A 14,243-nucleotide genomic window follows, 5' to 3' on the forward strand; every position below is an offset into this window, starting at 1 on the left:
TTTAACTTAACTTACTGCTCCAATTCATTATTCACGGGTGATAAAAAGCACAGAGGACTCAAACATGACATATCAGGCATTTTTAACACAGTTCTGAACATCATCATCAAGTGACTTACATCCTTCCGCTTTAAGATGATCACCTTAAATCATGCTCACAGAGAAAACGTCTCACCAAATTCAGCCTCATAATTAAATAAGTAATTCAGCACTTATTTTCTTTTCCCTTGCACTCAGAAAGAAAACCTAAAGTAGCTGCTACAGAAGAAAATCCTTAAATCCTTCCTTTTACACTGGATCAGGCTAATCTCAGTGGTGCTGTCACACTGCAAATAACATCTCACATTAAAAAACAATTTGGGGACATCTCTCACCATGTATTTTGCAAATGTAACATTAAGTTACAAACGGTTCAGCAACAAGACTAAAGGGTAGTGACTTCTGTGAAACGTAGATCAGTCACCTCAACGTAGTCAAGAAAATACACCACCAGAGACTAGAAGCAGTCAGAAGCTACTTTGGCAAATGCTAAACATTTTGTATAGTCTTATCAGAAAATTTCACAAGTGCTTGAAACAAGATGCAGTGGATCACTTGCAACTACCTGTGCTCATAAATTTTAAATAGTATCCCAGAAGAGTAACTACATAGGATCCAACAAGCAGTCAGTCACTAGCTCATAATTTTCAAGGAAATCAAAGGTGACCTCACGCAAGGATCAAATCTACAAGAAAACTGTGACAGTTCAGTTGCCACAATAACTAATTAAAAAATTACCACCCATTTTGGAAAGACAAGAGCAGCCAAATGGGAATATTATTTATTATTAACAACTTACGGAATCACCAAAAAAAAAAAAATTTGACTGAAGAGACTGGATCACTTTGAAGAAATATAAAAGTGAATTCCCAGTCTTTACGAAGAGGACAGTCAAGAAAAATACAAGTAGTCCAGGAAAATTAACTTTGTCAAATGAACCACTGCTACAGAATTACAAGTTCGCCCCTGAAAAAGTGCCATTCTGGATGCTGCAGCCAAGGCCAGAATCAAGGTCCTCCATGAACTGTGGAAGCCCACAAGGCCCACACCACCAGCAGTCATTGCAGGACCCCACAGGAGGCTGCCCAGAGGCACCAAACCCAACTTCACACCAAAACCATGCTTGGAATATACTGTATTTCAAGTCCTCAACACAAGTGCTGAGAGTAGTTTGAGGGGTATTTTGTCCTTACACTTTCTCCAGTCTCACATGCAATTATTTAGGAAGGTCCCAATGTTATAGTTCAGCATTTGGACTGTGAGAACTACATTGGTATGCCACCAAAGAATTAAGCTTTTTCTCACCCGTAATAAAAGTCACCCAATAAACTCTTTGGCACCTGATTTTTAGGTTTGTTTTTTTTTTAATTTTTATATATATATACATATACATATATAAAAAGATAGCCTTGTTAGACTGCCTGACCATGTCACAACACTTGATACATTACAGATACAACAGGATTAAAGCTTACATTTTGGAAGATATCAAACCACATACTTTTTAAGGACTGTTGACTACTTAAAAATATTTGTGATTACACTTTCTTCCCCTGTTCCTCAGCAATGTAGCAGCCTATCTAAAATGGTTATAAAGAAAATTAAAAAAAAAAAATATAAGAATGGCAGAACTTACTTGAAGTGTCTTCACTCTCAATAGAAATAACTGCAGTCTTAGGGAACTTAAAGAGAAAACATTTTGACTTTTAACTCACTGGTTTATCTTAGGAACACATCTATCTCCCATGTCATCTTCACATGCTATAAAACAGGGATGGGCACCACAGTCTGAGGACTTTGCAATTGAAAAAGCACTTCCAAGGCTGTTTCTCCTGATGGAAGCACTTGAGCCTTTGCTACAGCAGCTGCTTGTGGAACATGAGTCAGGAAACTGATGCAGGGGAAGAATGATCTTTATTCTGAACTGATACAAGCTGAGTTGTATAGGAAAAAAATGCACGTATTCTTAACTGGGATCCATTTCCCAGTCTGGTTTGCTGAACAGACCCACAAACTCCAGCACGGCCCAGCTGGGGAATTAAAAGAGGCTGCTTACACCTACACCACTGCATAAAGGAGATGAGAAGACAAAATTACAGTTCGAGTTTAGAATGACACTGAGAAAGTTTTACCTATTGCACACCAGCCATCTCTGGAAGGGCAATAAACTGTTTACAAGATCTGTGGCGTCGCAGCAGATTTATCATGTAGACATAAAGAGAGGAGTCACCCTGTTTCCGTGACAAAGTACCATAAATATATAGGGAGATATTGTTCTGAAAAAGATCCGTATAGCTTGACTGCTGCAACAAGTTCCCAGCATAGCTGCTTTTCCTGGAGCACTGCCATCATATTTTCTTATCGCTAACTGAAGTAACTAACCAGCTAACTCCCACTGATGTGCTTTGCCTTCTAGATCTACATAAAGGTCATTTGCAAGGGAGAAAGGCGGGCATAATAAATAAATAAATAAAAAGAAGCCATTGTGCCACATCCACGGCTTTGTTTCCAAAAGTCACTAAGAAGTGCAAAGCCAGGCTGAAGTGTTTGACTATTCAGTAAGTACAAGGAGTGGCCAATTCCCTCCCCACAGCGAGACTGTTGACAGCTGTTTTAGAGGAGAAAAAAAGTGAAGCATGACTAAGCTATTCATAAAAACCACATTATATCTAACACCCTAACAACAAGTTTTGGTTTAGAAAAAGTGCAGTGCTTCCTGGTCATGAATGTCCAGGTGGTACATGACAGCCCTGAATCAGGCTTCCAACTGAATTATATCCCCCATGGCAAACCCCACAGCAGCAGAGCAGAACTCTGTCTACACCCAGAGATATCAGCTGCCTCACAACGTCATTCATTACCTTTATCTGTCCTACAGGTGATCAATGCAAGCGAGCACATGAGCACTTGGCACCAAGCAGCACCCAGTAATCACAAGCTGCAGACTGCAAGGTGCTTTCCACCCCAGCTTTCCACATCCAGCCTCTCATGTGCCTGCAAATAGGAGTTATCCTCCAGGTGGAAATCACACCAACTGCCAATGCTCCATCCAGGAGACCGGTAAAACATGGGCCCACAACTACTCAGAGAGGGCACATCATGCCTTTATGGCCTCCTGGACTACCTAGCCTTTTGCTCAAGTTTTTTATTTCTTACCACTACCTTCCACCAGCAGAGCAAAGCCAAAACCAAACAGTTCCTCCATACTAATCAGCTGTGTGGTTTAGCTGACTTCAGGCTATTTATTGCCTGTGTGGGGAACCCCTATAGAAATAGCATTTAATAGCACTCAAGTAGATTGCAGAGATAACCAGCTACAGTAATAAGCAGAAAAGCTCCCAAGCTGCTTCAAGGTCAGTTTTATTGGCGAGTGGATGGCCATCAAATACCAGGCTGTGAAAACTGATACACTGGTGTCCCAGAAAGTACATGGAAAAGAGATAGGTACAGCAGGCCCAGCAGCTTCTACTAATGATTTTTTTTTGTTAAGTAGCTATTTATTAAAACTTATTATGCCAGCAGAAAATTATATGAAAGCACCCACTGCCTTTATAACACATGAGCCTGTGCATACCACCAACAAACCTACCAAGGTTTTTTTTCCTCTAGTCTAATTTATTGACCACTGTCTTAATTCATGCTTTGGATGGAATAACCAGATTCTTTTAACAGTAGTTAATCCTCCTCTTAGCACAGAAGCGTATCCTAGACCAGAACATGGCTTACTCACGAGTATATCCTGCTAAGAGATTAGTAGCAAGTTCTGCATATGCCTGAGTCTCAAAGCTTCCCTACACAGGGGATGTTTTGAAAACATCCATCATTGGACAGTACCTGGTAGAGCTCTATTCCTATGAGAAGCTTTGACTTCTTAACTATGTTTTCCTCCTTTGATGCAGCAAAGCTGTAAATCACGAACATCGAGCTCCTGCCTTTCTCTCTGGCTGCAGTCCCTGGCTGGACTCTGTTACTTCGAACACGTTGCGTCCTCACCTCTCGGGCTATGCCGGCTATCCTGTGGCCGCCAGAGCCAGGCAAGAGATGAAGGCTGGAACGCTGTCAAGAAACACAGCTCATCCACACTACCCGCGGGAAACTCATCATTCAGGCTACCTACAAAACCTGTCTGCCTGGCAGAACTCAACATCCGTGCCCTTCTAGCAACAGCCCCAGGCCAGCCTGTCTGCCCAGCACCGGGCAGCGCTGGAAGGACAGACAGGCGACGTACAGGCTCAACCCATGAACGCGGAAGACAGGTACGCACTTGAACTCGTGCCAAGGGAAAACACATGCCCAGGTGATCCTCACCTTGCCTAATGCACTCTTACCCTGCTATCAGGCTTGGGGGAAGAAAAAAAAAAAAGCAAACAAACCCAACTTAAAGTGCCCAAACAAGATACTGTCACCATGGAAGTGTCCCAAAGCATAGCAAGCGCCTTCTGAGTGGATGCTCCTCTAGTGCAGACAGCAGCTTCTATCCACAGGCACAGATGTTATGAGGTTAATGTCAATCTGCTCCCACTACTAAGGTATCTATGTATAAAAATACACCTCCTCTAACATTGTAATAAATGAATCACTAGTATCTTAACTTTCAGGAACTACGTGGAACTTGGTTCACCCTTTTCCACAATAGCTCGGCAAGGGCGTGCAAAACATGAAAAACACACCCGGCAAGGGACGGGGGAGAGTCATCACAAACTGAAATAATGTAGCTTGGCCCTTTAAAACTGATTAGATTACATTAGCCAAAACTCCCAGTACACAAGACATCCATGGATCTCAGACCAACTGTCTAAACTCAGCTCTGAAGCTACATGCTTTACATATTTCTACTGCATCGCATATCTCCATGAGTACCTAAAGTTTTACGGCTGATGAAGATCACAGAGAGCTACAGCAGTACAGGATTTCTAATCCCTTTATCAAGTCCCCGTCTGGTCATCCGCAACAGAATCGGTACAGCACACTCTTAAATGAAAAAAAACTTTTATAAATCACTTTTTTTCCACTTTTGAGCTCCAGCTAACATGAAGCCCTGTAAAGGACACTGGAGCAGAACCAATTCCAGAGGTCAGCAAAATCGAACTCTCCAAATCCCAACTCCTCTATATGACTTGCAGGGACAACACAGTCATAGAAGGTAGATTAATAAACCCCAACAGTTCTCAGGTCAAGAAGAACTACCCTTTCCCAATCCTCATCCAGAAACTCATGCATTTGCTCCAGAAGAAATGTCCGCACTCGAGAAGAACAAAAAATATTTTCAGGCAATAGAGTGAACGCATGGAACAGGCCCTATGGCAATGACCCTCTGACTGACTTCAAAGGCCACTAAGCCCCAAAGGTGACACGCACCAACACCGGCGTGTTGCGGGGGGGCTCTTGATACGAACCCCCGACGACTTTCTGTGAAATAAACTGAGATACAAAGTTGCGTCTGCGAGGCTGGAGGGGGTTCCACATCGGGGTATCAGTAGTTCCAATGGGGAGGGGGCCAGGCGGGTGCGTGTGCCGGAGCACACACCCGGAGCACACACCGGGGCTCGTCCCGACCCGTCCCCGCGGCAGCGGGGCCGCCACCCCCGCCCGGCTGCGGGGGGACCGCGCCCGGCCCCGGCCCGCAGACAATAGCGGCGGGGAGCAGCCGAGCGAGAAAACACACCAAATAGAGGGAAAACTAATACGAGCCGCGAAATGAAAGGGAATAAAGCCACGCGGAGACAAGGGGCCGCCCGGAGCGGCTCCACGCGAAGTTGCGGCGGAGAAAACCCCCCGAGGAAGAGGAGGAGGAGGAGGAAGGGCGGGGGAAGCGTGCGAGGGCGCGGGAAGGCGGGGGGGGCTCCCGCACACCCCCGTCCCCGGGGAGCGCCCACCCCCTCCGCCCCCCACCCCAAGCCGGGGGCCTCCCCAAACTTTCCCCCACCCCTTCGCCCAACTCCAGCGGGGCAAACTCACCGCGGGGCCCGGCGGGCGGCTTCGCCCCTGGCAGCGGGGCCGGGTGGGAAGGGAGAGGGACGGGGACGGGGAGGGGGCGGAGGAGGCGGCCGGGCCGGTGCTCTCCGCCCGGGGAGGCGGGCAGGAAGGAGGGGAGGAGGGCCGGGGGCTGCCGCCCTCGCAACCTGAGCCGGCGCCGCGCCCGCCCCGCGCCCGCCCCGTTCCAGCCCCGCTCCAGCCCCGCGCCCGCCCCGCATGCGCCGCCCGAGCGGGGCCGTGCGGGGCCGGGGCAGCTGCGGGCGGAGCGGACGCGGACGGCTCTTGCTCGGGGATGAGCTCCAGCTGCGCCTGCCCTGCGTCCCCAGGAGGGCTGGGGAACCCCCGGGACCTCCTTCCCCCGGGGCTTCGCCGTCCAGTGCGCTCCTTTCCCGGTTACTCGGCCGTTGTGGGAGATGGAGCTGTTGGGTGTAACGTTGTGCTGCGGGTGTGAAAGGACATGGGCAGTTTAGGCTGCGGGTTTGTTTTTGTCTAAGGGGGATCTGAGGGTTGCTCCGTGCCTGGAAAAGGACAAGGCCAGGTTAGATGGGGCTCTGAGCAGCCCGGTCTAGTGGAAGGTGTCCCTGCCCATGGCAGGGATGATCTCTAAGGTCCTTCCAACCCAAACTAGTCTATGATTCTATGATCCTACCTTCCCACGTGCTGAGTTCCAGGGGTAAGGGCCTGTCCTGGTTGGGGATGGGTTCCTGGCATCCCTTTCTTCAGGAGTTAAACCCCCTCCTAGTGTCCAGAACCCAGGCTGTCCAGCTGCAAACGGGATCTGCTGCACGTCACAAACCCAGCAGCTCCTCTTGAGCCTCACCAACCCAGCCCACCGACTCATCCTATTCCTCACCCTCTTTCCCAGTTCCCATATGGTTGTGTGCAGCGTGTACGTTTGATGGAGAAACATCTCCTATACCGTTCCCACACCTTGCCCTGGAAAAACAGTGGAAATGGCAACCCACCATTAGCAAATGAGCTCATGTGGCCTGTGGTCCGCGTGTGGCTGGGCTAGAGGAGGCCCCGCGGAATGAAATTGAATGATCTGTTGTGGTGGTCACTTTCCTTCAGTTTCAGTTTTTGTTGGAAGCTCTTTGGAAATGTTTGCATGTGGTGGCCCAACATTTCCACTTGGCTTCACCTACTGCACACACGTGTATCCCGCTAGCCCTGGTGGCCACATGATCATATCCACAAAGGCAGTGCCAGCGCTGAGTTTAACATGCATGTCCTGCCCCACCACAGCTGGGCAGCCTCACCTCATGACAACCACCCCAAAAGTACTTCACACAATACTTTCCAAAGAGACCTTGCTGCTGGCCAGAGCACTGGGCAAAGGCTGCAGGTAATTCCTGTACACCATATTCTCTCTAGGTAGAACAGAAATAATAACACAGTTTACAGTGCAGAAGATTATCTGCTGAAAACCCTGTGGGTGAACTTGGCATTAGCTTCCTAAATATGCACTGTTGATTCAGTTTAAAGCAACTGAAATAATAAAAATGGTTTCAACACTTGTGCACTGTGGTCATTTTGGAGACTGGAATGTGCCGGCACTTTACCACCAGATGTAAAACAGTAGTTTTTCTTACATGGCTCCAACAGGATAAGGCACATGAGAGCAGGGACCCTGGAAAAACATTTTCATTTGCCTTCCTGTCACCTCTACAAAAGGGACTTATGAGGCAGATCACTTGGAAGTTCCCAGAACCAAGGAGTCAGGCACAGCGATGGCTCAGCTAAGAGCACCATCTAGTGAAAAGCCACTTCTTGACGAAACTCAATCCCCTACAAAGCGCCAACCAAACAATGACTAACTCAGCCCAGCCCAGCCCAACCTGCCTCATCCCATCTGAAGCAATCGTGAGCAAGGTAGCGTGGTAACAGATAACAGCTGTCTAAAATTTTCCATAACACACACACCAAGATCTTTAGCTCTACCCTCTTGGTTGTCCATCAATGGAACATTTCCTTGCTTGTCAACTCCAGCCTGGCAAGTCAACCTCTGTCTTCTGCTGCCATGCCTGGAGCTGACACAGCTCCAGTCTTGCTGTAGGTGCCCCCCTCAATCACACTGTGGGGGTCAGAAGCCCCAAAGAGAGGGCTCAACCTCCCAGATGAGCCTGTACCAGCTGTGTACATGGCCTTGGATATGGTCTCATATGTGCTGCTCTTGCAAATAGTTTGGAAATGCTTTCAGGGAGTCTTTTCAGCAGAAGGGTGTGCAGGTCACACCATGTGCCAGCATGGCTTCCCAGGAGCATTTACCATAGTGATAATATTCTAAACCAAGAGGGAAGGAAATTAGCATGGAAAATACTGAGAAAAGACAATACAGAAGCTTAGCACCAAAGCAGGAGGATCAGCTGATGGGCCCCATTTATCAGAAGTGTTATGATCCTTTCAGACAAAGAAGGTAAATCAAAATACAGGCAGAGAAGGTTTAATTTTTTTGTATCAGAAATATTCCCTGCCAGAGTGGCAGCTCTTCTCCAGCTGCCTACATATCCCCAGAGTGCCAGGAGCTGGTGGCGACAGGAAGGGAATTAGCAAAGGGTAGGCAGCTCCCCAGACTGCCAGGGGTCAGACAAATGATGAGTTTAGATTTGAGCCCAGCTCCCCCTTGCCTGTGGGAGGGCTCCTGGTGCCCCAAGACCAGAGGCCACCAAGTATCTGCCATGAAAAGGCTGTATCAGCCACTTGAGATGCCCAGCCCCTGCTCTCAGTAGCACTTAACACATCTTTTTACCTCTCTTTTCCCCAAGATTAGTCTGCACTATACTTTAATCTTTAAATTATTATCCACCCCCAAATTCTCTATGTCAAAATATCCTGTCTGCACCCACATATCACCACAAACCAAAACAAGGAGGCAGTAGAAGGAAAATTTGTACAGCACTCTGGGGATGCCAACCTCCCGAGAAATCATTTGCCTTCAGATCATCTCTGACACTAGTTCCCCAGGATTCCACCCTCTGCCATATGTCCAAATCTGCTTTTCAAACACTATAAAAAATAATAAAATATATCAGATGTCCTTTTATTGCCTCTTTCAGATTTTAATTTGTCACAAACTTTGCTGCAGGGCTCCCTGATTCTTGCTAGGGAAACTGGATTTAAGTGCGAGTTACACTCGTGAATGAGACTGGAATTTGGTCCTGCACAACATAATCTGAACATTTGTGTGTAGTGGCATGAATTAGCAATATGAGCGCATTGTTCCCATTTGCTGGAAATGAGCTGTCCTTGCAACTGAATAGAAAACAGAGTGCAGTGCAATGATGGAACCAGCAACTATTAAAGATTTGTTTTCATCACATTCAAGCAGCTACAGAACTGAGACACTGAGCATTAGTGTGCCTGACAACAGTGTGTGGTGTTTTCTTTGTGTCCTTGCTTGTTGGAAGCCAGTGCCTGGTAGCTGAGATAACAGCAGCTACACCTGAGGAGGTTTTAATGTCATTTTCCTTCTTCAAACTCTACCAATGTCATCTCTAAAGTCCTGTGAGCGGTACAACCTTTGCTGCAAAATTATGTACTGTGGCTGAAAGCAGCCTCCAGGAGAAGTTAACCCATTCCTATGCACTATATATATATCACAGTTAAAATGTAAAAGTTGTTAGTGTGTCACAATCATCAGACATTGGAGTTCGCCCTTGGGAAAGGAGATAGCCTGGAATGGGTGAACTGCAGTAAAACCCGCACAGAACACAAACATTTAATGACTTACAAAATTATATTAATGAATTCAAAGAAAGTTCCCTGGGTTCTTCTACCCCTCTGTGGAAAGTTTTTGGGGCTTTGGCAGGAGAAAAAAGGGTGCAGGCTTGCATCTAGCTGTCACCCACCGTGTACCCCAGCCACTCATCACGGCTCTTTACAATGATTTCTCAATTCTGGGAGGCAATGCTTATCAGTTGCTCATGCAGATGTCATTTTAGTTGCTCAATTGATGGGGCACATCTAGCACGTCCACCTCTGCAACTCACAGGGCCCCTCCATGTGCTGATAAGCTGTGCTAACACCGAGCTCTCAAAATTCCCCCTTACACATATCACTGGATAAATACTGATATAAATACCGGGTTTAATTTTGGACAAAAATTTCCTGTTACTAATGGTCAAAGGACCTTAAAACAGGTAAGGGAACTCCTCTGCTGAGAGCCCCAGAAGAACTACACCCACATGAATTTTGTGACAGGCACAAATCATCGTATTTCACTTCGTATTTGCTATAAATATTCTCCAGACCAAAGAAATCATCTAGTGAAGTCCATGTAGTACCTGCACCTGCTGCCCTGCTGAGTCTGTATCTGGAGATTCCAAGCAGTTCACATAGAAACAAGAAATAAAAGCAATGAAAGGATGAGATGAGCTCCACAATTGCCTTTGCCATCCCACAGGGATAAGGCATGGGCAGGTGTCTTGCACACAGGGTGACATTTCATTCCCTCCTGCCTGGGCTAAGAAATAATATCCAGATTGGATGGGGCTTTGAGCAGCCTGGTCTAGTGGAAGGTGTCCCTACCCATGGCAGGGGGGTGGAACTAGATTATCTTTAAGGTCACTTCCAACATAAACCATTCTATTATTCCACAGCCTCTTACTGCCTCTGCCAGACCTTTAAAGATCTGACAGTGTTGGCTTGGCCCAGCAGGGGCTTGAACTGTACCTGTGGCCTCCCCCTCTGTTCAGTCCTGTAGGATAGGTGCTAGGGAGAGCAGAAAGGGAGGGCTGAAAGGGGACTTGCAGGCTGCAAACACTATCATTAATCCTCCTGGGACAGTTTTCTCTTCCTCTTCAGCTTTATACTTCATGCTTTGTCAAAGGACACTGTTTACAATCATCTGCTCTAGCCATCCTGTTCTTTTCAATAATCTTTTTAATTTAATACGATTCTATTTCTGTCCTCAGCAAGGGTTGTTGTCCAGGTACGTGCAAAGCAAGGGATAGGCAAATCTATGCCAAAAGGCTTTATTGAAGTATCAGAAAACATCCATCAAATCAATTTATGAAACTGAATTATGTGGGACCCCAGGAGTAAAACCTGACAAACACAGTTAAATTGATAGCAGACTAGGATAAAAGCTTTTATCAACACAGGCTATAAAATTAATCAAATGCAGTATACACCCTAAAATTAGAGTAGTTCCCTAATCCCCTGCACTCTACTCAATTTCAGATCTAAATAACCTACAAAGTAAATTAAAATTAATCAATACAGCAGATCCCACAGTAAAGCAACTAATCAAGAAAGCAACACGTGCATTTGAAACCAATTATTTATTGCCATCACCACGTGTGGCCGGGATGTGAACGCATATGGCATCCCTGGCTTCTCTTGAATCCATGCCAGAGCTGATGGGTGTATTTGCTTTTTGTGTGAGGCAGTAAGAGAAACTGTCAACATCTAGGTCACTTGGCAATATTTGCTTTAGTCTTGCAAATATTACGAAGGGTGAAACAGGCTGAAACTGTACGTATAGTGTGGATGTGCAACATCCAGAAAATCTTTGTCTAGCACGAGTCCATCTTTGACTTCCACTACTCAGATTTTCTCAGTAGATGTATGTGGACTGGATGAGACCTCCCAAGCTACTGAATGTGACAGAGTAGAGTCTTCTGGGTGCTGGAAATCAATGGCTCATAGGTGACGGGAAATATTTCCAGCTTATCCAGATGCAACAAGCATGTTGTCCCATTGATATCCTTGAATTAAATATCTGCCAAGATTTTCCTATTGATGTTCATAAACATGCAAAATGAAAATGAAGTACCAAAAGGGATGCCTTCCTCAGGAAGGCAATCAGGGAGCATGTGTGTTTCACAGAGATCCAAGAGCAGCCTGGAAGTTCCCATCATGAACTGTCAACTTCAGGCATATTCACAAAATCTATGGGCTGAACATGAACTGCTTTAAAAACTGCTCTGACTTTCCATCAGCAGCCACCCACCAGCTGTTTTGCCAATACCTGTGTCTTACAATAGGTACCTGTAGCAGACTGTTGTAGTTGGCTTCGTGTCTTGAGAACAAAATAGGCTCCTTTTATAGAGATTTCCAGTGATAGAAAGCCAGAAAGTTCCTCTCCCCGTGTCACAAAGCCCCACTTTCTCGCACACAAGTTCTGTACCCGTTCCCCGTCAGTCCTGCTCTGCAAGAGGACATTCACCCACCAGATGGTCCTCGTACTTCTGCACCAGAACTGCTGACATGCACAAGGGTCAGCAAAAATGCACCGTGGTTTTTCCTTGGCTTAACACGCTTCCAAATCACAGAAAAGCACAAAAGGCCATTGAACATCTCTGTTCAGCAGCATGAACAGTTGGCCTGTTAACAAATGCAGATCTCTTGTGGCAGTAGGTTGAAATAACCTCAGTTCTCAAGAGGGGAAAAGGAAGCTGCTTTACCATGTGCTATAAACAAATGCTATGTGGGTCATAGGATATCAAAGATATGTTGCCACAAATCCTAATGCCAGGAAGGACAACAGGGACTTGGACATTCACTGGAGGATGTACATAAATGTGGTGAAGTATCACTCAGCATGGCAAGCATAATGCTGTGACACTTGAGGTGCTACTGGTCATCAACTTTTATTATCACACTGCTTCCCTCTGCCCTTCTCTGAGGAGTTAATTCTGAATATGCACATGGCTCTGGTAGAGTGGTTGTCCTTAGTGTCGAAGGAGGTTCTCAAGGAGAAACCTGGCTCACAAATGCTCATCACATTCCGCAGACCAGCAGAGCCACAATAAAAGCATAATTTCTCTGTTCCCCTCTGCCTCCAGTTGCAAGGGCTCTGGCTGTTTGCAGCAGCAGGCATGTGGGACATGCTGTGAGATGGACACATTGCAGCGTTGGCATTCTGGCCTGTCAGGGTCTCCTCTCACTCCTGTAATGCTAGACTGCTTCTCAATTATTTCTTAGCAGCTTGGGCTAAGAAGCCCATGTCAAGAATGGGATATGGCATCTCTGGCATCCCGGGCTGAGCAAGTTGTGTTTTGCAACACACACTGACATGCTTTTGTGTGGAAGGGATCTCTTTCACATTAAGTAGCTGTCATACGGTATTTTTGATCACCACCTGCAAGCAAATCCAAGCAAAGCTCATTCCAGGGTCAGCTGGGTATTTTTGCAGACTTATCTCCAGCCTTGCAGGCTGCAGAGCAGGCCGCTGCACTGGTCATTTAAGCCTCTGATAGATCAGAGACAGAACTGATCCAGACTGGCAAGAAAGAGATTAGGATCAAACAGCCTCCTCGGTTTCTGCAGCTCTGCATTGACAGGTGTCCAGGATGTCATTACAGTTGGCAGATGACTTCAGCTAATGAGGTTTTTGTCTTCACAATTTTTTTATTATTTTTTTGCCAACACAGAACAGTTGACCCATCCTTAGACATATTTGGGCTTGCTCTTAGTGAAGCTGATTCAGTATATTATGGCTTACCTGCCCTGGGTAGTGAGGTGGGCAGAGGCTGTGGCTGTGGCTGTCTTGGGTAACCTGACAGCCTGGAGAATTTGTTTGTGACTGATTAAGTGGCCATGACATCTGAGAACTTCAGCAAAATCTGTATTTCCCTTTTTATTAGCTTCTCTGTCCTCCCACTGCCTGCCTGGGTTAGCAGAAAGTGACTTGTGTGCTTACAGTAACAGACTGGAAAGTTGAGAAGCACCTCATCAAGCAAGATCGTTTAACAAAACAGGAGATTAAATGCCTCACATAATTAAGGATTCAAATATTAAAAAACCCTTTGATGATACACAGATATAGGATTTGGTGGTGTTTCTCTTCATAAAATCCTTTGCTTTCATTTTGACTCTCTCTTTTGTACTATGTTTCCAAATGTTGGCATCCATTTTCTCATGTTTGTCGCAAGCCAAGAGCATTGGTGCATGTATATATTCAACTCCAAACCACATCAGAGGGATTAGTGTTACATGGGCAGAGAATCAAGTTAACATGCCTGAAAACAGCCCCTATTTATTACACCAAGATGGGAATAAAGGTACCCATAATAAACTTTGTCCTGCAAAGTATTAAGCACCGTGGGATGGTGTTAACATTGGTGTTTTTCCTTGCAAATAGTAAAATTACACTTTTTGCAAATTGGGAACAGTTTATTTGATTGGCTTATGAAGAACTCTTGAAAGCCTATATGTATGTAGACAAACAGGTCTCTCCCTCTGTCATTAGTCTGATTTACCCACTAATCCAAATATCAATAAAA

The 14,243-nt window shown here is 46.0% G+C and overlaps 1 protein-coding gene across 7 annotated transcripts in view; it reads right to left on the reverse strand.

Moving 5' to 3' along the window:
* The window catches only part of AKAP13 (A-kinase anchoring protein 13), a 207,136-nt gene extending 201,010 nt beyond the window's left edge, over positions 1–6,126 (reverse strand). For all 7 annotated transcript variants that reach the window (XM_027688140.1, XM_027688144.1, XM_027688143.1 and 4 more), the window contains exon 1: positions 5,998–6,126. The gene's annotated coding sequence lies outside the window, so the exon portion shown is untranslated. The remainder of the gene's footprint in view (positions 1–5,997) is intronic.
* Positions 6,127–14,243: the final 8,117 nt, after the last annotated feature.

Source organism: Neopelma chrysocephalum, unplaced genomic scaffold (assembly GCF_003984885.1).
Source record: "Neopelma chrysocephalum unplaced genomic scaffold, ASM398488v2 Primary Assembly neopelma1_75, whole genome shotgun sequence".
Lineage (NCBI taxonomy): Eukaryota > Metazoa > Chordata > Aves > Passeriformes > Pipridae > Neopelma > Neopelma chrysocephalum.